This window comes from Chiloscyllium punctatum, chromosome 43, assembly GCF_047496795.1.
Source record: "Chiloscyllium punctatum isolate Juve2018m chromosome 43, sChiPun1.3, whole genome shotgun sequence".
Lineage (NCBI taxonomy): Eukaryota > Metazoa > Chordata > Chondrichthyes > Orectolobiformes > Hemiscylliidae > Chiloscyllium > Chiloscyllium punctatum.
Genome location: NC_092781.1, coordinates 64,926,661 through 64,950,953, shown reverse-complemented (window position 1 = coordinate 64,950,953; position 24,293 = coordinate 64,926,661).

Genomic DNA, 24,293 nt, shown 5'->3' with positions numbered 1-24,293 from the left:
GAGCGGAGAAGGCTGAGTGAGGAAGTGATTAAGGTGCACATTAAGGGGATCGGTATGTGTGATAGGGATAAACTTCTTATGGGAAGAGTTAACAACCAGGGATCTCTGTTAAACACAAGGGAGAGGGTGCTCAGAGGAGATTTCGGAAGAGCGTTTACACTCTTAGAGTGTTGTTTCTTTGGAATTCACTGTTTGAACGTGTGGTAAAGGTATGAGTCAGCAAAACTTTTCAGGAGTATTTAGCTGAATACTTGAGAAGCTAGAGCACACATGGATAAGGATCAGGTACTGGAAAGTGGGGTAAAGCTAAACAGATGTCTGATGAAAGAACCGAACACTGTATAGAAAATACAGAGCATGAAAGCATGGGAAGGGTAAAGGCACAGAAACTACTGGCGATCTGTTCCAAGGGGTCTGCGGAAAGCTACACTCGTCAAAAGGTTACTGGGGCAGGATGGAGCCAGTGTGACAGGATGGAATAAGAATAGTGGGATGTTCTTACACCAATAAGCAGAGTCAGACTGGGCTGAAAGGTTAATAGGGCAGGCTGAGATAATAACAATCAGTAAAGTCAGCCTCGCCTACTCAATATCATCATGGCAGTTTGGGACAAGTCGTGACAATACATACTAAGGACATGACTTTAAATAATTAATTGATAGTTAAGTCAGCCTGCTTGACACGCTTGTAGATGGAAAGATATGACATTAAATATCTAAACAGTAGTTAGTAGAGTCAGCTTGGAAAAGGGAAAAATTGTGATAGATGGGGTAGGTAAGTATCTAATCATGACAGGTTAGTCTGGGATGGAAGATCATTGTAGCACAGATGGCTGTAGAATACCTAATAGTGACAGTGGAATAATATTAAGTAGAATTATGAAAAACCATAGTGACAGAAGTAGAACGATAATGGGAACTAACACTATTGGTTTATTGTACAGCTGGAGTGAGGTAATTCTGACTAACACAGTTGGGGAGTCTGATAAGCTAAAAAAAACATGATGAAAGAAATGGTAAGAAGTGATGGAGTTTAATTAGTGCACGGCACGGTGGCAAAGTGGTCAGCACTGCTGCCTCACAGCGCCAGAGTCCTGGGTTCAATTTCCACCTCAGGCGACTGACTGTGTGGAGTTTGCACGCTCTCCCCGTGTCTGCTCTGGTTTCCTCCCATAGTCCAAAGATGTGCAGGTCAGGTGAATTGGCCATGCTAAATTGTCAGTAGGTTAGGGGTATGGGTGGGTTCTGCTTCGGTGGGGCGGTGGTGACTTGTTGGGCCGAAGGGCCTGTTTCCACACTAAGTAATCTCATCTAAAATCACATACATGCTAGGTGCTGCACTTTGGGAAAGCGGGACTTATACACATAATGGTAAGGTCCGAGGGAATGTTGCTGAACAAAGAGACCTTGGAGTGCAGGTTCATAGCTCCTTGAAAGTGGAGTAGCAGGTACATAAGATAGTGAAGAAGGCGTTTGGTATGCTTTCCTTTTTTAGTCAGTGTGTTGAGTACATGTGTTGGGAGTTCATGTTGCGGCTGTAAAGGATATTGGTTAGTCTACTGTTGGAATATTGCGAGCAATTCTGTTCTCCTTCCTATCGGAAAGATGTTGTGAAACTTGGAAGGGTTCAGAAAGATGTACAAGAATGTTTCCAGGGTTGGACCTTGAGGTATAGGAAGAGGCTGAACAGGCTGGGGCTGTTATCCCTTGAGCATCGAAGGCTGAGGGGTGACCTTATAGCGGTTTACAAAATTATGAGGAGCACGGACATTATAAATAGACAAAGTCTTTTCCCTGGGTTGTGGAGTTCAGGACTAGAGGGCATAGTTTTAGTTTGAGAGGGGAATGATTAAAAAAGAGACCCAAGGGACAACTCTTTCACACAGAGGGTGGTACGTGAATGGAATGATGATGTGGTGGAGTCTGGTACAATTGCAACATTTAAGAGTCATGTGAATAGGACGGTTTGGAGGAATATGGGCCAGTTGCTGGTAGGTGGGACTAGATTGGGTTGGGATATCTCTCGGCATGGACAAGTTAGACAGCAGGTTCTGTTTCCATGCTGCATATATCAATGACTGTATGATTCTATGCCATGGATCCTGAGGTTCAGGGCGATTCAAGCATTTGTTTTCTGAATGTCACTGTTTTTGTTTGCAAATAAAAGATTTACTCCTTGAAAAACTCCTCGCATTTCCTGGTGATTGTTGACATTTTCTCCGACAACCGCAACTTTGGGTGCAGTAAAATTGTGGTGACTGCAGCTCTGTGGCGCAATGAAAAGCGTGTTAGATTGCTACAAATTTGGTAACTTTGCAATTCAAAGTTTGTGGGTTGAACTTCACCAGAATTGGAGTTTAGTTCAGTTTTCAGCTGAATCATTGATTGTTGTGCTGATTCATCGCCAATTCCTGTCGTCTGGAGTTCTTGTCCCTGCTACTGAACAGAGGAAATTCCTTACCGTCTTGGTTGTGAGTTTTTACGGAGTCATGATCAGACCGAAATCAGATGCTTACCCGCAAAACCTGCAAATTTCGTTCAGAAACCCACTGTCTGTAAACACATTTCCCTCTCAAAGTTGCACAGAAATTGTCGATTGCTTAAATTTCTTTATCCCGTTGTGTGACAGGTTGTTGTGGATGAGCTGGGTAAAGACATTGACGTGTTTGGTCAGTCATGAGGATATCAAACGGTGTGTAGGGCACGTGTTTGGACAGGCCTCCTCCTGTTCCTGTCTTTCTGTGCTGTTTCTTACAGAGGGTTTTCAAAATTAACAAAATGAGGGCAATGTGAAACGACACTACGGAATATCAAGGTGCTCCCCTTTACCCCACCGCTCTCACAGCCAGAACAGACAGCTTCTATTGATGTTTTAGATTAGACAGTGAAGGATTCTCTCAGGCGCTCTGTCAGACTGCATGCTCTTTCACACAGGTTTCCAACTGGGCAAATGGAGCAAGCAAACGTGTGGATATTGGGATTCAGGGACATATTTCCATTCTGCTGGGCTGCAGTTGTGGTCACATGAATTTCTAACATGCTGAGTCTTTCTGTGTATTCTACCTACTTTACGATTTAAACTGTAATTGAATTTTATGTTATTGTATAACATTCTTACATCTTCAATATTCATGCAAACTGTGCAACGTGTTCTTGGATGTAGGAATGGTGAAGATTATTAATGAATGCAACATCTTTCATGTTACTTGTATGAACTTTCAGAAGGAAGTTGGTGAAGTTTGATTGATTCGAATTCTGTACCGATTGAAGCTGATCGAATGAACAGCCCTGCGACAGCGGCAAGGTAACATTGTCTGTAAACAACGCAGGAACCAACGGAAACCAATTTTTCGATGTAGTCTATTTTTCACATTTCTTTTGTTCCTTTTGTATCCTTTTCGTGAACCTGATGCTTCAATAATCACAGGTTCATGTCAGTTTCACCTTGTCTGCCTTAGGTTTAATTTGAGAACAAGACGGTTCAGGGAAATGAAGCAGGGCAGGACATCACCACCAAAGATCCCACAGTGTTGTGGTTCAGTGGTTAGTCCTGCTGCCTCAACAGGGTTCAAAGTTCGATTCCAGCCTCGGTGGACTGTCTGTGTAGATTTGCACATTCTCCCCGTGTCTGCATAGGTTTTCTCCGGGTGTTCCAGTTTCCTCCCACAGTCCAAAGATTGTGCAGGTCAGGTGGGTTGGTCATTCTAAATTGCCCATAGTGCATTTGTCAGAAGGGAAATGGTTCTGGTTGGGTTACTGTTCGGAGGGTTGCTGTGGACTTTTGGGTCCGAAGGGTCTGTTTCCATACTGTAGGGAATCTAATCATCACAGCAGAAGTAGAGCAGTTGAGTTAAAGTTCTCCAGGTACGTGTAGGTCACGTGACAGTTTCGCTGTCTGAGGCTCCAGTCGCGCAATTAGTCAGAGCCGAATACTTAAAGGTGCATAACATGCCAAGGTTTTATGTTCAATGCTTATCTAAAGATGCTGTTAATGACATTGACCAGGGATTATTGAAACATCAGACTGAAGCGCAGTTGAAAACAATGTTGAGTAAAGTAGCACTTATTTGAAAACTCCAGTTTCTGACGTGGGGAAAAGATTTGCCTTTGTTAAACATGCCAATTATTAACAGAATATCTGCAAATATTCCCCAGGTGAATATCCATCTGTGGATAGAGAAACAGAGGATAAGTTTCAGCTAAATAACTTTCTTCAAATCGCTGACCCAGCACTGGAATACATCCTGGGAAAGTCTGTATAAATCGTTTCATATCATTCAATTTCCTGCAAGCTGCACAGCTCATTCAATCAATCGAACCTATTAGATTTATCTCTTTGTTGAGTTTGACTGTTGTCAGTAAACTTGGTAAAGGATCTGGGCAAGTAGTTTTGCTGTCGGGAGGAACAAAGGGTCCATCTGGAATAAGGTTGAGTCTTGACGCAGGATTTTTCAAGCGGAGATAAAAGAGGATTAAATGGACCCCTTCCCCTTTCGGTTGATTATGACCTAATGTTCAAGACAGCAGATGGCAATGATAATGATGTTTTACATCGACAGGCCAAATCTTGCTCACGAAAGGCACCACAGTATTACAGATCAGGTGAGTGGGGGAGACGATGATCCTTCTGGAAACTTGAGCAAATGCGAACATTAATCCCACGCTGTTGATCTCACTTTTCTCATAAACTAGTTAGTCAGTGGACTGAGCTAACCGACTTCCATTTAATGTAGAGTTAAACCAAACAGCTCATTGCGTTTACAGTATATAATATTTCATGTCGAATGAGTTGCTGCACCTTCCAACTCCACCAGCTCTTCTCATCCTTAACATTTTCAGTTGCAGGTGTTATGCAATTTCTTTCCAATGAATGTTAACCAATTCGATAATGTTTCCATGTTTCATCCCCATCCAGGCAGCCCAGAATCACTGCCACTGTTTAATTCTCCCTGTGTCTGCGTGGGTTTCCTCTGGGTGCTCCGGTATCCTCCCACAGTCCAAAAATGTGCCGGTTAGGTGAATTCACTGTGTTAAATTGCCCGGGTACAGGAACAGGCGTACATGTAGCGGAATGGATCTGGGTGGATTGCGCTTCAGCGGGTCAGTGTGGACTTGTTGGGCCGAAGGGCCTGTTTCCAAACTGTAAGTAATCTAATTGAATTTATCTAATTCACTTCTTGTCTGCCTGCACGCGCTTTTCAAATATTCTTGAATAAGCTCCTAAAATGATTCTATTTCTGAAAATTCATCTCCAAATTCAATAATTTTCAGAATAAAAAATGCCTACTCTAAATTTCTTGATTGTGCCCCAATGGGTTTGAAGTTCTAATCTCTAGTTTCCACTCACCTAAACGAGGAATTTTCCCTCGTATTTACTCTTAACAACTTCATATCAGCTGGATAACCTCTTTTCGGACACAACTAAGTCTTTCCTGATTTCTCCCGCATTATTCCTTATCTAAGCCACCATCCCATTAAACCACCTCTTTTCGTTTCTAGTGGCTTTATCTCCCAGTAAACCTCATTTCCATCGTTTCTAATGACATGGCATCATGGCCGCGTCGTTCCTAACATCTTTAAAGTCCACTAAACACTGCCCGTGTCTTTCATCAAGTCTTCATATCGCTGTATATTTCAACGTGAGAAAGGATGCTGGGTCTAATTCAATGCAGGAAAACTGACCACTAAGCTATGCAATCTTGTTGCCGACACAGGAAAGGTGGAAGCAATTTCAATTACAGCTGAATCGATCGGTTGCAACAGAATCGGGTCAAATCCCAGTCACATACGTGACTGTTGTTCTTATGATAATTTGTTCTCTACGTGTGCTGAAGTAACACAGTTAGGGATCAATTACTATTGCCAGACATACATAAGGGGGCGTCTGAAATGCTGAAGTTGTGAGATCAGAGCAGTTTTTATTGACATAGACCATTCACCGTTCGATTCTCAGTCTTAGGAATTAGACAGAGCGCGATTTTGAGCAAAATTTGAGCAAGGAAATTTCCCCCATGAGGTAACACCAAATTATGTGGTTACTTTGTTGTTTACCTCATTTGTGTGTTTTGCCACATTGAGGATTTTGAAGTTATCCCCTCTACACAAAAGATACATGCTTTTGCACCATTATACAAAAGATGCAGTACAATAACACCCAAATCTGTTTCAGTGTACTGGTACAGATATTGACCCGTGGAAACAGCACTATGAACTCTCCTCGAGTATGGAAAATAATTTGTTACATTCCCATTCTTATGGCTCTTTTCATTACATCGGCTTCTGTTCTTCACTGAACCCGATTCAGCAGATCTTGTCACTGAGTCATTTCTTTGTATGTGTTCAGATCATGTGAGCAGAATATCACAGTCCATAACCCAGAAGTCAGACCATACTCAGGGAACCGTACTCTGCTCTAGATCATTTCATGAACACCAGGAAGAAATATCTATGATCTTCAAAATTTACTCACCTGTTTTTCAGAAGCAAGATAAACAATTCCAGGTTTCTGCTTTTGTTGTCACACGGACCAAGGTTGTAAATGCTGGAACCAGTTGAGTCTGTCCGCTCTCCCACATCCATTTTCTCCCCAGGAAGTGTTAAAGATGATGGTCTGAATCTGATTCTTCGAAAAAGAAGAATCTCTTTATCCATTGATTTCTGGTTTATGGGCCCACCAGGCTCCCGCTGGGCTTCTGTGTTAGCGCTGATCACAGTGTTCAGCTTTTTTGTAGCAAGTACCTTCGAGGATGACATCACAAGATATTCTCTGTAACTTTATGATACTCTACCAATGGAGACAGCTCAGTCCGCTGGGATGGGATAATTTCTGCAGTGCGTCCTGCGGATCAGATACAGTGAATTTTATCATTCAGATCATACAGAGTGTGAGTGCTTGAAAAGGCCAGCGAGTTTTCCCCACAGGAGTTTATTGTAGGTGGAACAATACTAGCGGCACCACCCTAACCCAGGAAAGAACTGCCTCAGAAGTCCATTTGGCAAGTTTACTTTTCAGACTCTGGTCACCCTGCTCCAGGAACCCTGCAGCTTGTGGGCAATAAGCACAATACAGTTGGTGGTGGATCCCAAAATGAGAGCATAATTCCTCATTTATATCTCTAATAAAATGGGGGTGGGGGGCATTGTCAGAAGGTAGACAAAATCCAATACCAAAGCAGGGAATAATCTCCTTGAGTAAAATATTTGCAACAGTTTTAGCAGCAACGTTGGAAGTGGGGTAAGCTTCAACCCATCAAGGAAAAGAAATCGACAATGACCAAAACATACTTATAGTGCTGACACCTTTGCAACTCAATGACGTCTTTAAACATCTTTTGCAGTTGGCATTAAGTAGTCAGAGGTCGACTCACCCTTGTTAAAGAACATAGAACATAGAAAGTACAGCACAGAACAGGCCCTTTGACCCACGATGTTGTGCGGAGATTCAATCCTAATGTAAAATATAGTAACAACCTGCACACCCCTCAACCCACTGCTATCCATGTGCAGGTCTAGAAGTCGCTGAAATGTCCTCAATAACTCTGCTTCCACCACTACCACTGGTAACGCATTTCATGCATTCACAGCTCTCTGTGTATAAAAAAAACTACTTCTGACATCTCCTTTATACCTTCCTCCTAATATCTTCAAACTATGAGTTCTCATACCAGTCAGTCTTGCGCAGGGGAAAATTCTCTTGCTATTGACTCTATCTATTCCTCTCATTATTTTGTACACCTCTATCAGGTCTCCTCTCTTCCTCCTTCTCTCCAGAGAGATGTCCGAGCCTATTCAACCTTTTTTTCATAAGGCAAGCCCTCCAGTCCAAGCAGCATCCTGGTAAAACTTCTTTGCACCCTCTCCCAAGCCTCTGTATCTTTCCTATAGTAGGGCGACCAGAACTGGACACAATATTTCAAGTATTGCCTCACCAGGGACTTGTAGAGCTGCAGCTAAACCTCACTGCTCTTAAACTCTATCCCCCCGTTGATGAAAGCCAAAATACCATATGCTTTCTTAACAACCTTAGCCACTTGTATGGCAACTTGGAGGGATCTATGTACTTGCATATCTAAATCCCTCTGTTCCTCCACACTGCCTTAAATCCTGTCTTTAATCCTATGTTCAGCATTCGAGTTCCACCTTCCAACATGCATCACTTCGCATTTATCCAGGTTGAACTCAATCTGCCATTTCTCAGCCCAGCTCTGCATTCTGTCTATGTCGCGCTGTAGCCTGCAGTAGCCCTTTATACTGTCGCTGAAACCTCCAAACTTTGTGTCATCTGCAAATTTACTAACCCTCCCCTCAACCTCCTCATCCAAGTCATTTATAAAAACGATAAAGAGCAGAAGCCCAAGTACAGAGCCCTGGGAGACCCCACTCAACACTGTCGTCTAGGCAGAATACTTTCCATCTACAGCCACTCTCTGCCTTCTGTCAGCCAGCCAATTCTGTGTATATCTTTTTAATGCCTGGAAACAGAGTGTTGCCGGAGGGTTGTCGGTTTATGTCTGATTAATGTTCGGTGATGGGGGTGGTGAATGGGTGTGTGTTTTTCTGCATATATCTGCTTAATGACAGGAGACAGACTGGTGGTGGTCGAAAGTTGTGTGTGTGTATATTTCTGTGTATATCTGGTTAATGCCAGGATAACAGGGCGGGGGTGAAGGGTTGTCTGTGTGTGTGTTTTGTTTTGTGTCTGTCTGTTTAATACTGGTGTTAGGGTGGTGGCACAGGGATGTGTATGTTTTTCTGTAAGTATCTGCTTAATGACAGGAGACAGACGAGGGGTGGTGGAGGGTTGTGTGTGTCTGCTTCTCTGTATATATGATTAATTGCAGGAAACAGTGTGGCGGTGGAGCGTTCTGTATGTATGTGAGTTTCTGTATATATCTGTTTAAGGGCAGGAGACAGGGTGATGGTAGAGGGATGTGTGCGTGTTTCTGTGTATATCTGTTTTAAGGGCTGGAGAGAGTGTGGTGGTGGAGGGGTGTGCGGGTGTGTTTCTGTGTATATCTGATAATCGGCAGGAAACGGGGTGGTGGTCGAGGGATGTGTGTGTTTGTGTGTTTGTGTATATAACTGCTTAAAGGCAGGAGACAGGTGGTGGTGGAGAGTATAGTGTCTGTATTCCTGTATCTATGTGCTTACTGGCAGGAGACAGGGTGGTGGTGGAGGGTTGTGCATGCATGTGCGTTTTTGCGTATATCCATTTAAGGTCAGTAAGCAGGGTGTTCATAGAACATAGAACATAGATGATTACAGTGCAGTCCAGATCCTTCGGCCCTCAATGTTGCGTTGACCTGTCATTCCAATCTGAAGCTCATCTAACCTCCACTATTTCATGTACGTCCATATGCTTGTCCAATGACGATTTAAATGTATTTAATGTTAGCGAATCAACTACTGTTGCAAGCAAATCATTCCATACAGTTACTACTCCCTGAGTAAAGAAACTACCTCTGACATTTGTCCAATATCTGTCACCTCTCAATTTAAAGCTATGCCCCCTCGTGTTCGACGTCACCGTACTTGGAAAAAGGCTCTCCCTGTCCACCCTATCTAATTCTCTGATTATCTTATATGTCTCTATTGAGTCACGTCTCAAACTTCTTCTCTCCAACGAAAACAGCCTCAAGTCCCTCAGACTTTCCTCGAAAGACCTTCTCTCCATACCAGGCAAGATCCTAGTAAAACACTTCTGCACCCTATCCAAAGTTTTCACATACTCCTTACCAGAACTGTATCAGAACTGTACACAATACTCCAAGTGCGGCCGCACCAGAGTTTTGTACAGACGTAGCATAACCTCATGGTTCCAGAACTCGATCCCTCTATGAATGACTTCTTAACAACACAGTCAAACTGGGTGGCAACTTTCAAGGATCTGTGTACCTGGACACCGAGATCTCTATGCTCATCTACACTACCAAGAATCTTATCATAAGTCCAGTACTTTGAATTCCTGTTCCTCCGATCAAAGTGCATCACCTCACACTTGTCCACATTAACCTCCATTTGTCAACTCTCAGCGCAGCTCTGCAGCTTATCTATATCTCTCTGTAACCTACAACATCTTTCGTCACTATCCACAACTCCACCGACCTTAGTGTTGTCTGCAAATGTACTAACCCACCCTTCTACTCCCTCATCCAGGTCGTTTATAAAATTGATGAACAGCAATGGACCTAACAGCGACCCTTGCGGCACATCACAACTAACTGGACTCCAGGATGAACGTTTCCCATCAACCACCACCCTCTGTCTTCTTTCAGCAAGCCAATTACTGATCCATATTGCTATATCTCCCACAATCCCATTCCTCTGCATTTTGAACAATAGCCTATTGTGGAGAATCTCATCAAATGCGTTGCAAATATCCATATACACCACATCAAACGGTTTACTCTCATCTACCTGTTTGGTCACCTTGTCAAAGAACTCAATACGGTTTGTGAGGCACGACATAACCTTCACAAAACCGTGCTGACTATCCATTATCAAATTATTATTTTCTAGATGATTGTAAATCCTATCTCTTAAAACCTTTTCCAATACTTTACCAACAACTGAAGTAAGGTTCACTGGTCTATAATTACCGGGGTTGTCTCTACTCCCCTGCTTGAACAGGGGAACCACATTTGCTATCCTCCAGTCTTCTGGCACTATTCCTGTAGACAATGACGATTTAAAGATCAATGCCAAAGGCTCGGCAACCTCCTCCCTGGCTTCCCAGAGGATCCCAGGCTAAATCCCATCCGGCCCAGTGGACTTACCTATTTTCACAGTCTGCAGGATTTCTAATACCTCTTCATTGTGAACCTCAATCCCACCTTGTCTAATAGCCTGTATCTCAGTATTCTTCTCGACAACATTGTCGTTTTCTAGAGTGAATACTGTCGAAAAATATTCATTTAGTGCTTCCTCTATCTCCTCCGACTCCTCACACAACTTCCCATTAATATCCTTGATTGTCCCTAATCTTCTTTTGTCATTCTTTTATTCCTTAAATACCTATAGAAAGCCTTTTGGTTTACCCTGATCCTATCAGCCAAAAACTTCTCATGTCTCCTCCTGGCTTTTCTGAGCTGTCTCTTTAGGTCTTTCCTGGATACCTTGTAACCCTCAAGTGCCCTAACTGAGCCTTCACATCTCATCTTAACATAAGCCTCCCTCTTCCTCTAGACCAGACATTCCACTTCCTTTGTAAACCACGGCTCCCGCGCTCTACAGCTTCCTCCCTGCCTGACAGGTACATATATATCTAGGACACTCAGGAGCTTTTCCTTGAATAAGCTTCACATTTCTAATGGGCCCATTCCCTTCAGGTTCCTTCACCATCCTATACTTCCTAAATCTTGCCTAATCGCATCGTAACTGCCATTCCCTCAGCTGTAAATTTCGTAGAAGTTTGTGTGTGTGGGTATTTCCATGGATAACTGTTTGATGACAGGAGACAGGGTGGTCAAGGAGATTTGAGTGACTCTGTGTGTGTGTGTGTGCGTGTGTGTGTGTGTGTGTGTGTGTGTGTGTGTGTGAGTTTCTGCATATATCTTTTTCATGGCAGGAGACAGGGTAGTGGTAGAGTGTAGGTTGTCTATGGTTCTGTGTCTATGTGCTTACTGGTAGGAGACAGGGTGGAGGTGGAGGGGTGTGTGTGTGTGTTTCTGTGTATATCTGTTTAATGTCTTGAGACAGAGTGTTGGTGGGGGGGGGGGATGTTTGTCCATGTGTGTTTTATTTCCTGTGTATGTATGTTTAATGGTAGGTGGTAGGTGGTGGTGCAGGGTTGTGTGTGTTTTTCTGGAAATATCTGCTTAATTACAGGAGACAGACTGGTGGTGGTGGAAGGTTGTGTATGTGTTTCAGCGTAAAATTAATTAATTGCAGGAAACATTGCGGTGGTGGAGGGTTGTGCGTGTGTTTCTGTGTATATCTATTTAATGGCAGGAGGCAGTGTGCTCGTGGAGGTTTGTATTTGTGCGTGTTTCTGTGTATATCTGATTAACGGCAGCAAGCAGAGTGGTGGTTGAGGGATATGTGTGTGTGTTTCTGTGTATATCTGTTTAATGGCAGGAGACAGGGTCGTCGTGGAGGGGTGCGTGTGTGCTTCTGTGTATATCTGTTTAAGGGCTGTGCGTGTGTGTTTCTGTGTATATCTGATTAACGGCAGGAAACAGGGTAGTGGTTGAAGGATGTGTGTGTGTTTATGTGTATATATGCTTAAAGGCAGGAGACAGGGTGGTGGTGCAGGGTTGTGCGTTGGTTTCGGTGTCTACCTGTTTAATGTCAGGAGGCATGGTAGTCATATTGGGTTGTGTGCGTGCGTGTTAATGTGTATATCTATTTAAGGGCTAGAGACAGGGAGGTGGTGGACGGTGCTGTGTGTGTGTTTCTGTGTATAACTGTTTAATGGCAGGTGGCATGTTGGTAGTGGAGGCTTGTGTGTGTGTGTGTGTGTATCTGCGGATATGTGCTTAATGGCAGGAGGCATGATGGTGTGTGTGTGTTTCTCTGTATACCTGTTCAATGGCAGGAGACAGGATGGTCATGGAGGGTTGTGTGTGTTTCTGTGTATCTCTATTCAATGTCAGGAGACACGGTGGTGTTGGAGGGTAGAGTGTCTGTGTTTCTGTGTCTGTGTGCTTAGTGGCAGGTGACAGGGTGTTGGAGGGTTGTGTATGTTTCTGTGTATACCTGTTTAAAGTCAGTAGACAGGGTGTTCGTAGAAGGATGTGTGTGTGTTTCTGTGTATATATGTTTAACTGCAGGAGACAGGCTGGTGGTGGAGGGTGGTATGTGTTTGTTTCTGAGTATATCTGTTTCATGTCAGGATGCGTGGTGCTTGAGGGTTGTGCGTGTGTGTCTGTGTATATCTGCTTAATGGCAGGCAACAAGATGTTGGTCGGGGGTTTTGTGTGTGTTTGTGCATGTGTGCGTTTCTGTGTATATCTGTTTAATGGCAGAAAACAATGTGGTGGTTAACAGTTGTGTGTTTGTGCATTTCTACGTATATCTGTTTAATCGTAAGGGACAGAAAGGTGGTGTAGGGTTGTGTGTGTATATGTTTCTGAAAATGCCTGTTCAATGGCAGGATACAGGGTGATGGTGTCAAGATGAGTTTGTGTTTCTGTTTATATCTGTTTAATCGCCGGAGAGAGTGTGATGGTGGAGGATTGTGTGTGTGTGTGTGTCTGATTAATGGCAGCAAACTGGGTGGTGGTGGTGGGTTCTGTATATGTGTGTGTTTCTATGTATATCTGTTTCAGGGCAGGAGACATGATGGTGGTCGAGTGTTGTGTGTGTGTACTTCTGTGTATATCTGCTAAATGGTAGCAGAATAGGTTGGTGTTGGACGGATGTGTGTGTGTTTGTGTGTATATCTGTTTAATGTCAGCAAACAGGGTGGCGGTCGAGGATTGTGTGTGGGTGTTTTTCTATGTATATCTGTTTAGTGGCAGGAGAAATGGTGGTGGTGAAGTGTAGAGTGCGTGTTTGTGTGTATATCTACTTAATGGCAGGAAATAAGGTGGTGGTGGAGGACTGTGTGTGTGTGTTTCTGCATATATCTGTTTAATGGCTGCTGACAGGGAGGTAGCGGGGGGTTGTATGTGTGAGTGTTTCTGTATATATCTGTTGAAATGCAGGAAACAGGGTGGTAGTGATGGTTGTGCATGTGTGTTTCTGTATATATCTATTTTATTGCAGGAGACAGGTTGGTAGTGGAGGGTTGAGTGTTTCTGTATATATCTATTGAATTGCAGGAGACAGGGTGGCAGTGGAGGGTTGTGTGTGTGCTTCTGTGTACATCTGATCATTGGCAGAAAACAACTTGCTTGTGTAGTGGTGTGTGTGTGATTCTGTGTATCCCTGTTTAATGGCAGGAGACAGGATGGTAGTGGAGGTTTGTGTGTGTGTGTGTTTCTGTGTATAATTGATTTATGGCAGCAAACAGGGTGGTGGGGGAGGGTTCTCTGTGTGTGTGTTTCTGTATATCCCTGCATAATTGCAGTAGACAGGTTGGTGGTGGAGGATGGTATATGTTTGTTTCTGGTAAAATCTGTTTCATGGCAGGAGACATGGCGGCAGTGGATGGTTGTGCGTATGTTTCTGTGTATATCTGCATAATGGCAGAAAACAATGTGCTGGTGTACTCTTGTGTGTGTATTTCTATGTATATCTGTTTAATGGCAGGAGACAGGGTAGTAGGGGAGGGTGGTGTGTGTGTATTTCTGCGTATATCTGTTTAATGATAGGCGAGGGGTGGTCGTGGTAGTGTGTGTGTGTGTTTGCGTATATCTGTTTCATGATAGGAGACAGGGTGGTGGTGGAGGCTTGTCTGGATGTTTCTGTAAATATCTGTTTAATTGCAGGAGACAGGGTGGTTTTGAAGGTTGTGTGTGTATGTTTCTATGTATATCAGTTTAATGGTAGAAAACAATACGGTAGTGGAGGGTTGTGTGTGTGTTTCTGTGTATGTCTGTTTAATGATAGGAGGCAGGGTGGTGCTGAAGATATGCCTTTATGTTTCTGCATAAATCTGTTTACTTCCAGGTGTGTGTGTGTGTGTGTGTGTGTGTGTGTGTGTGTGTGTGTGTGTGTGTGTGTGTGTGTGTGTGTGTGTTTCTGTGTATGTCTGATTAATGGCAGAAGACAGGGTGTTGGTGTCGAGATGTGTGTGTGTTTCTTTTTATATCTGTTTAATCACCAGAGAGTGTGTGATTGGAGAGGGTTGTGTGTGTGTGTTTTTATGTACATATCTGATTAACGGCAGCAAACAGGGTGGAGGTGGAGGGTTCTGCATGTGTGTGTGTCTCTGTGTATATCTGTTTCAGGGCAGAAGACATGATGGTGGTCGAGGGTTGTGTGTGTGTGTATTTCTGTGAATATCTGCTCAATGGCAGCAGAGCAGGGTAGTGGTGGAGGAATATGCGTGTGGTTGTGAATATATCTGTTTAATGTCAGCAGACAGGGTGGTTGTCGATGATTGTGTGTGTGTTTTTCTGTGTATATCTGTTTAGTGGCAGGAGAGATGGTTGTGGTGAAGTGTAGAGCACGTGTTTGTGTGTACATCTACTTAACAGCAGGAAATAAGGTGGTAGTGGAGGGTTGTGTGTGCGTTTCTGTATATATCTGTTGAATTGCAGGAGGCAAGGTGGTAGTGGAAGATTGCGTGTGTGCGTTTCTGTATATCACCGTTTAATGGCAGGAGACAGAATGGTAGTGGAAGTTTGTGCGTGTGTATTTCTGTGTAGAATTGATTTATGGCAGCAAACGGGGTGGAGGGGGAGGGTTTTCTCCGTTTGTGTTTCTGGGTATACCTGTTTAATTGCAGGAGGCAGGTTGGTGGTGGAGGGTGGTATATGTTTGTTTCTGATTATATCTGTTTCATGGCAGGAGACATGGTGGCAGTTGATGGTTGTGCGTGTGTATCTGTGTATATCTGCTTAATGGCAGAAAACAATGTGGTGGTGCACGGTTGTGTGTTTGTGTATTTCTATGTATATCGGTTTAATGGCAGGAGACAGGGTTGTGGTGGAGGGTGGTGTGTGTGTGTTTCTGCGTATATCTGTTTAATGATAGGTGAGGGGGTGGTCGTGGTGGTGTGTGTGTGTATGTTTGTGTATATCTGTTTAATGACATGAGACAGGGTGGTGGTGGAGGCTTGTCTGGATGTTTCTGTAAATATCTGTTTAATTGCAGGAGACAGGGTGGTTTTGGAGGTTGGTGAGTGTGTGTTTCTGTATATAGCTGTTTAATGAATGTAGACAGGGTGGTCGTGATAGGTTGTGTGTGCGTTTCTAAGTACATCTGCTTAATGACAGGAAACAAATTGGTTCTCAATGCTTGTGTGTGTGTGTGCGCGGGTGTGTGTGCGTGTGAGCTTCTGTGTATATCTGTTTCATGACAGGAGACAAGGTGGTGGTGGAGGTTTGTCTGGTTGTTTCTGTAAATATCTGTTTAATTGCAGGAGACAGGGTGGTTTTGGAGGATGGTGAGTGTGTGTTTCTGTATATAACTGTTTAATGAATGTAGACAGGTTGTTCGTGGAGGGTTGTGTGTGTGTTTCTGTGTACATGTGCTTAATGACAGGAAACAAATTGGTTGTCAATGTTTGTGTGTACGTGTGTGTGTGTGTTTCTGTCTACGTCTGTTTAATGGCAGAAGACAGGGTGGTGCTGAAGATATGTCTTTATGTTTCTGTATATATCTGTTTAATTGCCGGAGACAGAGTGGTGGAGGAGGGTGGTATGTGTGTGTGTTTGTGTGTCTATATGTTTAATTGCAGGAGACAGTGTGGTGTTGGAGAAATTGGTGTGCGTGTTACTGTGTATATATGTATATTGATGGGAGATTGGGTGGTGGTGGTGAAGGTTTTTCTGTATATTTCTGTAAATATCTATTTAATTGCTAAATGACAGGAAACAAATTGCTGTTCAATGGTTGTGTGTGCACGTGTGTGTTTGTGTGTATGTCTGTTCAATGGCAAGAGACAGGGTGTTGGTGTCGAGATGTGTGTGTTTCTGTTTATATCTGTTTAATTACCGGAGAGTGTGTGAGTGGGGATGATTATGTGTGTGTATGTGTATGTCTATGTGCATATCTGATTAATGGCAGCAAACAGGGTGGTGGTGGAGGGTTCTGTATGTGTGTGTGCTTCTGTGTATATCTGCTTTAGGGCAGGGGACAGGGTGTTTGTGTCGAGGGTTGTGTGTGTGTATTTTTGTGTATATCTGCTCAATGGCACAACAACAGTGTGATGGTGGAGGGTTCTGTGTGAGTGCGTGTTTCTGTGTATATTGTTTAATGCCAGGAGACAGATTGTTGGTGTAGGGTTCTCTGTGTGTTTTTTGTGCCAGTTTAATGGTCGTTGATAAGGTGGTGGTGCAGGGTTGTGTGCGTTTTTCTGTATATATCTGCTTAATGACAGGAGACAGACTGGTGTTCGTGGAGGATTGTGTGTATGTGTGTTTCTGTGTATATCTATTTCATGGCAGGAGACAGGGTGGTTCTGAAGATATGCGTGTATGTTTCTGTGTAAATCTGTTCATTTGCAGGAGACAGGATGTTGGAGGAGGATGGTGTGTGTGTGTATCTGTGTATATATGTTTAATTTCAGGAGACAGGGTGGTGGTGGAGGGATTTGTATATGTGTGACTGTATATATCTGTTTATGGGTAGGAGATGGGGTGTCATGGAGGTTTGTGTGTGTGTGTGTTTCTGTGTATATCTGTTTAAGGACTGGTGACAGGGTGGTGGTGGAGGGTTGTTGTGTATTTCTGTATATCTCTGCTTAATAATAGGAGAACAAGGTGGTGTTGGAGGATTGTGTGTATTTCTGTGTGCAACTGTTTAATAATAGGAGACAGGGTGTTCGTGGAGTGTTGTGTGCGTGTGTTTCTGTATACATCTATTTAAGGGCTGCAGACAGGGTTGTGGTGGAGGGTAGTGTGCGTGCGTGTTTCCGTGTATAACTGTTTAATGACAGGACACAGTGGTGGAGGAGGGATGTGTGTGTGTGTGTTTCTGCGTAAATCTATTTAATGGCAAGACACAGCGTGGTAGTGGAGGGTAGAATGTCTGTGTTACTGTGTCTATGTGCTTACTTGCAGGAGACAGGATGGTGTTGGAGTGTTGTGTATGTATGAGTGTTTCTGTGTATATCTGTTTAATGGCAGGAGACCGGGTGGTGGCCAAGAGTTGCGTGTGTTTGTTACTGTGTATATCTGTTTAATGGCAGGAGACAGGGAGTTGGTCGAGAGTTGTGTGTGTGCATTTCTGTGAATATCCGCTCAATGGCAGGAGACAGGGTGGTGATGGAGGGTTGTGTGTGTGTTTTTGTGTATATCTGTTTAATGGCAGGAGACAGGGTGAATTAGATTAGATTAGATTACTTACAGTGTGGAAACAGGCCCTTCGGCCCAACAAGCCCACACAGCCCCGCCGAAGCGTAACCCACCCATACCCCTACATCTACATTTACCCCTTACCTAACACTATGGGCAATTTAGCATGGCCAATTCGCCTGGCCTCCACATTTTTGGATTGTGGGAGGAAACCGGAGCACCCGGAGGAAACCCACGCAGACACGGGGAGAACGTGCAAACTCCACACAGTCAGTCGCCTGAGGTGGTCGTGGAAGGTTGTGCATGGGTGTGTTTCCGTGTATATCTATTTAGTTGCTGAGGACAGGGTGGTAGTGGAGAGATGTGTGATGTTTCAGTGCATATCTGTTTAATGACAGGAGACAAGGTGGTGGTAGGGCGATGTATGGGTCTGTGTTTCTGTGTATATCAGTTTAATGGCAGGAGACAGGGTGGTGGTGGAGGGAGTATGTGCGTGTTTCTGTGTATTTCTGTATAATCGTAGGAGACAGGGTGGTGATGGAGGGTTGTGTGTGTTTGTGTTCCTGTGTATAGCTGTTTAATGAAAGGAGACAGGGTGGTGGTGGAGGGTTGCTGTATGTTTCTGGAAATTTCTGTTTAATAGCAGCAGACAGGGTGGTGGTGGAGGATGGTGAGTGTGTGTTTCTGTGTATAACTGTTTAATAGCCGGAGACAGGGTGGTGCTGGAGTTTTGCGTGTGTATTTCTCTACATATCTGTTTAATTACAGGAGACAGTTGGAGGGTTGCGTGTGTGTTTCTGTGTATACCTGCTCAATGACAGGAGACAAATTGGGTGTCAAGGATTGTGTGTGTGTGTATGTGTGTGTTCCTGTGTATATCTGTTTAATGGCAGGAGACAGGGTGGTCGTGGAGGGTTGTGTGTGTGTTTCTGTGTATATCTGCTTAATGACAAGAAAGAAATTGGGTGTCAATGGTTGTGTGTGCGTGTGTGTGTTTCTGTGTATATCTGTTGAATGGCAGAAAACCATGTGGTGGTGAAGGGTTGTGTGTGTGTTTCTGTGTATGTCTATTTAATGGCAGGAGATGGGGGATGGTGTCGAGATGCGTGTGTGTTTCTTTTTATGCCTGTTTAATTGCCGGTGAGTGTGTGACGGTGGACCATTGTGTGTGTGAGTGCGTGTGCGTGTGTTTCTGTGTAGATCTGTGTAATGACAGGAGACAGTTTGGTCGTGGATGATTGTGTGTGTGTTTCTGTTATATTTGTTTAATGGCAGGAGGCAGGAAAGTGGTTTAGAGATTTGTGTGTGTTTCTGTATATATCTGTTTATTGTTCGGAGGCAAGGTTTTGGTGCAGGGTTGTGTGTGTATGTGCTTCTGTGTATATCTGCTTAATAGCGTGAGGCAACGTGGCGTTTGAGGCTTGTGTTGTGTGTTTTAGTGTATATCTGATTACTGGCAAGAAACAGGATTTTGGTGGAGAGTTGTGTGTGTGTTTCTGTGTATATCTATTTAATGGAAGGAGACAGCGTGATGATGGAGGATTGTGTGTGTTTCTGCATATACTTGCTTAATGGCAGGAGACAGGGTAGTTGTGGAAGGTTGTGTGCTTGTGTTTCTGTCTATAACTGTTTAATAACAGGAGACAGGTATTGGTGCAGGTTGGTGTGAATGTTTTTCTGCATTTTACGTTAAAAGTTCAATTTGCTGCAGAGACGTTCACACCTGGACATGAGCCACATTGATACCAACTGAGTTGAAAACATGTTGGAACTGAGTTGGAAGCGTGTTTTTTTTTACACGTTTTCAAGATGTCAATTATGCTGGACAACATCGAGCTATTGGAAACAGAAAGGTGAAACGTAGAATGGCTTCAACTTTCAGTGCTGGATACCACTGAGCGGCAAAACAAAGAGCTGAGGCTTGTTTCTGTAGTGTAGTGCTCATCACATTCGCTACATACGCAAAAAGTCCCCAGTTCGAAACTGGGCAGAAACTGCGTTGTTCTTCAACTGCAGCCTTTTGCATGGACGAGAACGGAGGTTTCTTGCTTGCTTTCCCATCTGCAAACCTGACTTCGAATTTCCTTGAACAAATCTGCTCTCGTAGTGAAATGTAATGCAATTCCATTTAATTACAGTGCAAAGCATTGTAAAGTGTATCTCCAACCTGGTTCTGATCATATGCCATTCTATTTGAGAGTGTAGTTACCGCGTTCTGATCCTTCCACGAAAAGCAGGACCGCATTCGCATTCCTTACGCAGGTGGCCCGGTTCAAAGACAGGGAAGAAGCTGATGCGCTGGTGTCACAGCGCACCACGGATTCCTGAACTTGTCCGTCTGTCAAATGTATCGCAAAGTCGTCTCTGAAAGACCTCATTTGGAAGCTGCCTGTCGTTATTCAAAGTGCGAGAATTGGCACCAGAGATTCTGAATCATGTTTTGGAGCAGTTCGCACGTTAGTGGCTCTTTCAATCAGCAACAACAATGAAAGAAATTACACTCTCAGAGGAACCTCTGGACCTGTGCTTTCATGGTGTCGCTAGTATTAAGGTGCGCCCCGAGATCTAAGCCATGTTGGAACTGAAACGGAGGAATCGGCAGAGAGGCTACAGAATGACATCGCATCCATTTGGTTTTCTTTAAATCACTGACGAGCAGGAAAATGTAAACGGGGAGGGCGAGTGGAGAAGTGACGCAGTTGCAGCTCTGGTGAAACTCCTTCTTTGTGATTCACTCAGCAACCAGAGACGTGAAGGTGACTCAGAGGCGTGAGAGCTCTTCACATCGAGAACAAAAAACTCTGAAGTGCAGTTATCACCTCTTCCGGAGTGGGGGTGCGGTGAGGCAATTACCTTTTGACCTCTATAACTATGTTCAGAAACTGCCTTTTAGATTGAGGTGAACAGAAACTGCATTTCTAATACGCACCATGGAATTTAGCAAAATTTATTGAGTCGCTTCTCGTCGATTCCCACACAGGTTTCCGACTCAGTTGGTATCCATGTGGCTCATGTCCAGCAGTGAACATCTCTGCAGCAAATTGCACGGTTAAGGTAAAAGGCAAGGAAAGTGTCATCTCGAACTGGCTCCGAGGTCAGAGCATCGTCACAATGTGATCTGTCGTTCTCGGATTGGAATGCTACCTCCGGTTTTAGGGTGGAGTACATTGTTTGGGACTCTTTTTCTGCAAAACAGACACAGTGACTGAAATTATGCTGCACGGTATGATGTGGAACACGGCCTGCTCAGCTTTGTGCATTTTCCCTGGAGTCCGGTGTGTTTCATGTTCCGTGTAAAAGTGAAACTTGTCCTGTTTCGAGCAATGGGTGAAATCATTTAGCAAAGCAAGAATCGAAATTGCAGTAATGTCAGGCCGCTCATGGTTATTTGACCAAATCATCACCGAACATACATTCTCACAGATACATTTGGAGCTGAAAAGAGTCTGAGAAGATAAACTCACCTTACCATTGATTTTTATCTTGATTGATGGGCTCTCATTATCTGCTGCGAGATTCACATTGTAGACGGGCACATCCCAGCAGCTGTGCGAGTCGGAGAGGGATGATAGAACTCTTTTCATGTGACTTTGCATCTGTTGTTATGCAGGAGAGCACAATTGGAAATGCAAGAAAATGGGGCGCATATTCGGCTGGTAGTATGGCCGAGCGGTCCAAGTTCCAGTCTCGAAAGGGGCGTGGGTTCGAATCCCACCACTGCCATTAAAGCTAATCAACTCCAACGCTGCAGTTTGTTAAAATGCTAGGCACTTTACCTTGACCAATTCACCTTATCTGTACATCTTTGGACTGTGGAAGGAAACCGGACCACCCCATGGAAACCCTTGCATACACAGGGAGAATGTGCAAACTCCACACAATCACCTGAGATTATCTACACCAATTATAAGACAATAAACTCTGTCGCATCTCACTTCAAAACCAGTTGCTCCATCGCATCATAAATCACTCTTGAAAACTTTCTGGTAAATGAATGAGCCTATCCCCTCTCAGGACCCTCCCATCCTGCACAATGTGTGATGATCTCTGTTGTGAGTGTACTGATCACCCTCGGCCAGGAGGAGGGATGATGTGAGTTTTTGAAATAAAAAGAGAGGTTGCAGGAGGAACTCAATAGGACTGGCATGTTTTGGGGAGACAGAAAGAATGTTCATGTTTAGAGACAATTTCTTACTTTATTTTGATTATTCTTTTCTCTCCGCCTTAATAGTGATGGATCTTGGAAGATTCTTTCTCTGAGGATTGCAAGGAAGGGTATACTCACAAAAATGTCAAACAGAGGGAATTATTTGTCTGTCTGATTTCTCACCTGGACTGACACTGCCTTTATTAAACTTCTTTGAATATTCGAAGACGATTCTCAGACAGGAAACGCCAAGGAAACATAAAATCAAAATCTGACATGATCAATCGTTTCATCAGAAACTGAAAACAATTGGCGTTTGAGTGTTGCATCCTCAGTCGTTACCAATTACTGCATATAATGTCTCCATCGTATCCTCCCTGACGATCTATAAAAAAGTCTTAGATGATTGTTGGTGTGTCCCATACCTGGGGGGAGGTGTGTTCCAGGAAGAGGAAGCTGGGAGCTGACAGGATGAACTGGGTTGTGGAGGAGATGGGGTTTGAGTGACAGACTTTGGGAATATTTGAACCTAGCTCAGTCAGCCATTACACTCACGCCATGCGGGCTGACCGGGGGAGTATTGACCTGTTACTGTCTCTGTCTGCCTGTGACAGAGTGTGGGCTGGAGTCACTTGTTCCCTTTTTGCCTTTTCTATCTCTCTCTCTCGCTCTCTATTTCTCTTCACTCTCCTCTCTCTCTCCCTTTCTCATTATCTCTCTCACACTCTCCTTCTGCTCTCTCTTCACCCCCTCCCCTCTTCTCCCTCTCTCTCATTCCCCTCTCGCTTCTTTCTCCCATCTCTCTTCTCTCTCCCTTCTCTCTCCCCTCTCTCCTCTCTCTCCCCCACTCTCTCTTCATCTCTCTCTCTCGTTAGGGTGGCACGGTGGGTCAGTAGTTACCACTGCTGCCTCACAGTGCCAGGGACTCTGTTCAAGTCCTGCCCCAGGCGACTGTCTATGTGGAGTGTGCACATTCTCCCCTGTGTTTGCATGGGTTTCCTTACCCGCTCCAATTGTGTGCAGGTCAGGGTGGACTGGTCATGGGGGAGTTGCTCAAAGGGTGAAGTGAACTGTTCAGACGGAGAAGGTATAAATGGGTTACTCTCCTATCCATCTTCCCACCCCTCTCATTCTCCCAGTCTCCTACTCCCCTCTCCTATGCCACCTTGCCCTCGCCCTTCTTCCTGATTCTCTCCTCACTTTCCTCCCCCACTTTCACTGTCCTACCCATCTGCCTTTCTGTCTTTCACCCAATCTCCTCCTCCCCACCTCCAACCGCTCTGTCCTCCTGAACTCTCCTCGCCACCTTCTTCTGCTCCCACCCCCTCCTGCTGTCTACTCCCTCTCTCCATGCCACCACCTCCTCCTCACCTCTTCTCTCCCCACGAAATCCACCCCTGCTGCCCCCTCCCCACGGCCACACCTCACCCACTCTCCTCCTCCCCGTCTCTGATACCCTCCTTTGCCCATGCTGCTCTCTGCCTCATCCTCCCCCTCTCTCACCTCCTCCCTTTCTCTCTGCCCCTCACTCCTCCACCTCTCTCCTCTCCCTCTCTCTAATCTGCCCTTCTCTCTCCTCTCCCTCTCCGTCCTCACCCTCTCTCCTCCCATTCTCTCCTCCCCCTCTTTCTCCTATCCATCTCTCTCTCCTCCCCTCTCCTCTCTTCTCCCCTTCCCTCTCTCTTTTCAGCCTCCACTCTCTCCTCATCCCCTCTCCGCTCCACCTCCCTCTCTCTTCTCTCCTCTATCCTCTCCCCTCTTCCCTCTCTCCTTTCCCCTCTCCTCTCACTCTTCTCTATTCTGTCCTCATACTCCTCACCACTGTCTCCTCTCCCCTCTCTTCTCGCCTCTCCCCTCTCTCCTCATCCCCTCTCCCCATTCCTCCTCCTTCTCTCCTCTCCCCTCTTGCCTCTTCCCCCCCTCTCACTCCTCACTACTCTCTCCCCTCACTCCTCACCACTGTATCCTCTCCCCTCTCCCCTCTCTGCTCCCTCCTCTCTCCTCTCCCCTCTCACCTTTCCCCTCTGCTCTCCTTTCTACCCTCTCCCGCTCACCTCTCCACTTTCTCCTCTCCCCTCTCCCCCTCCTCTCACTCCTCACTACTTACTCCTCTCTCTCCTCACCACTGTCTCCTCTCCCCTTTTCTCTCTCTCCTGTCTCCTCTCCCCCTCTCCTCTCTCCTCTCCCCTGTCTCCTCTCCCCTCTCTCCTCTCTCCTCCCCCTCTCATCTGTCTCATCTCCCGTCTCAACTCTCCCCTCTCCTCTCGTTTCTCCCCTTCCCGCTCACCTCTCCACTCTCCC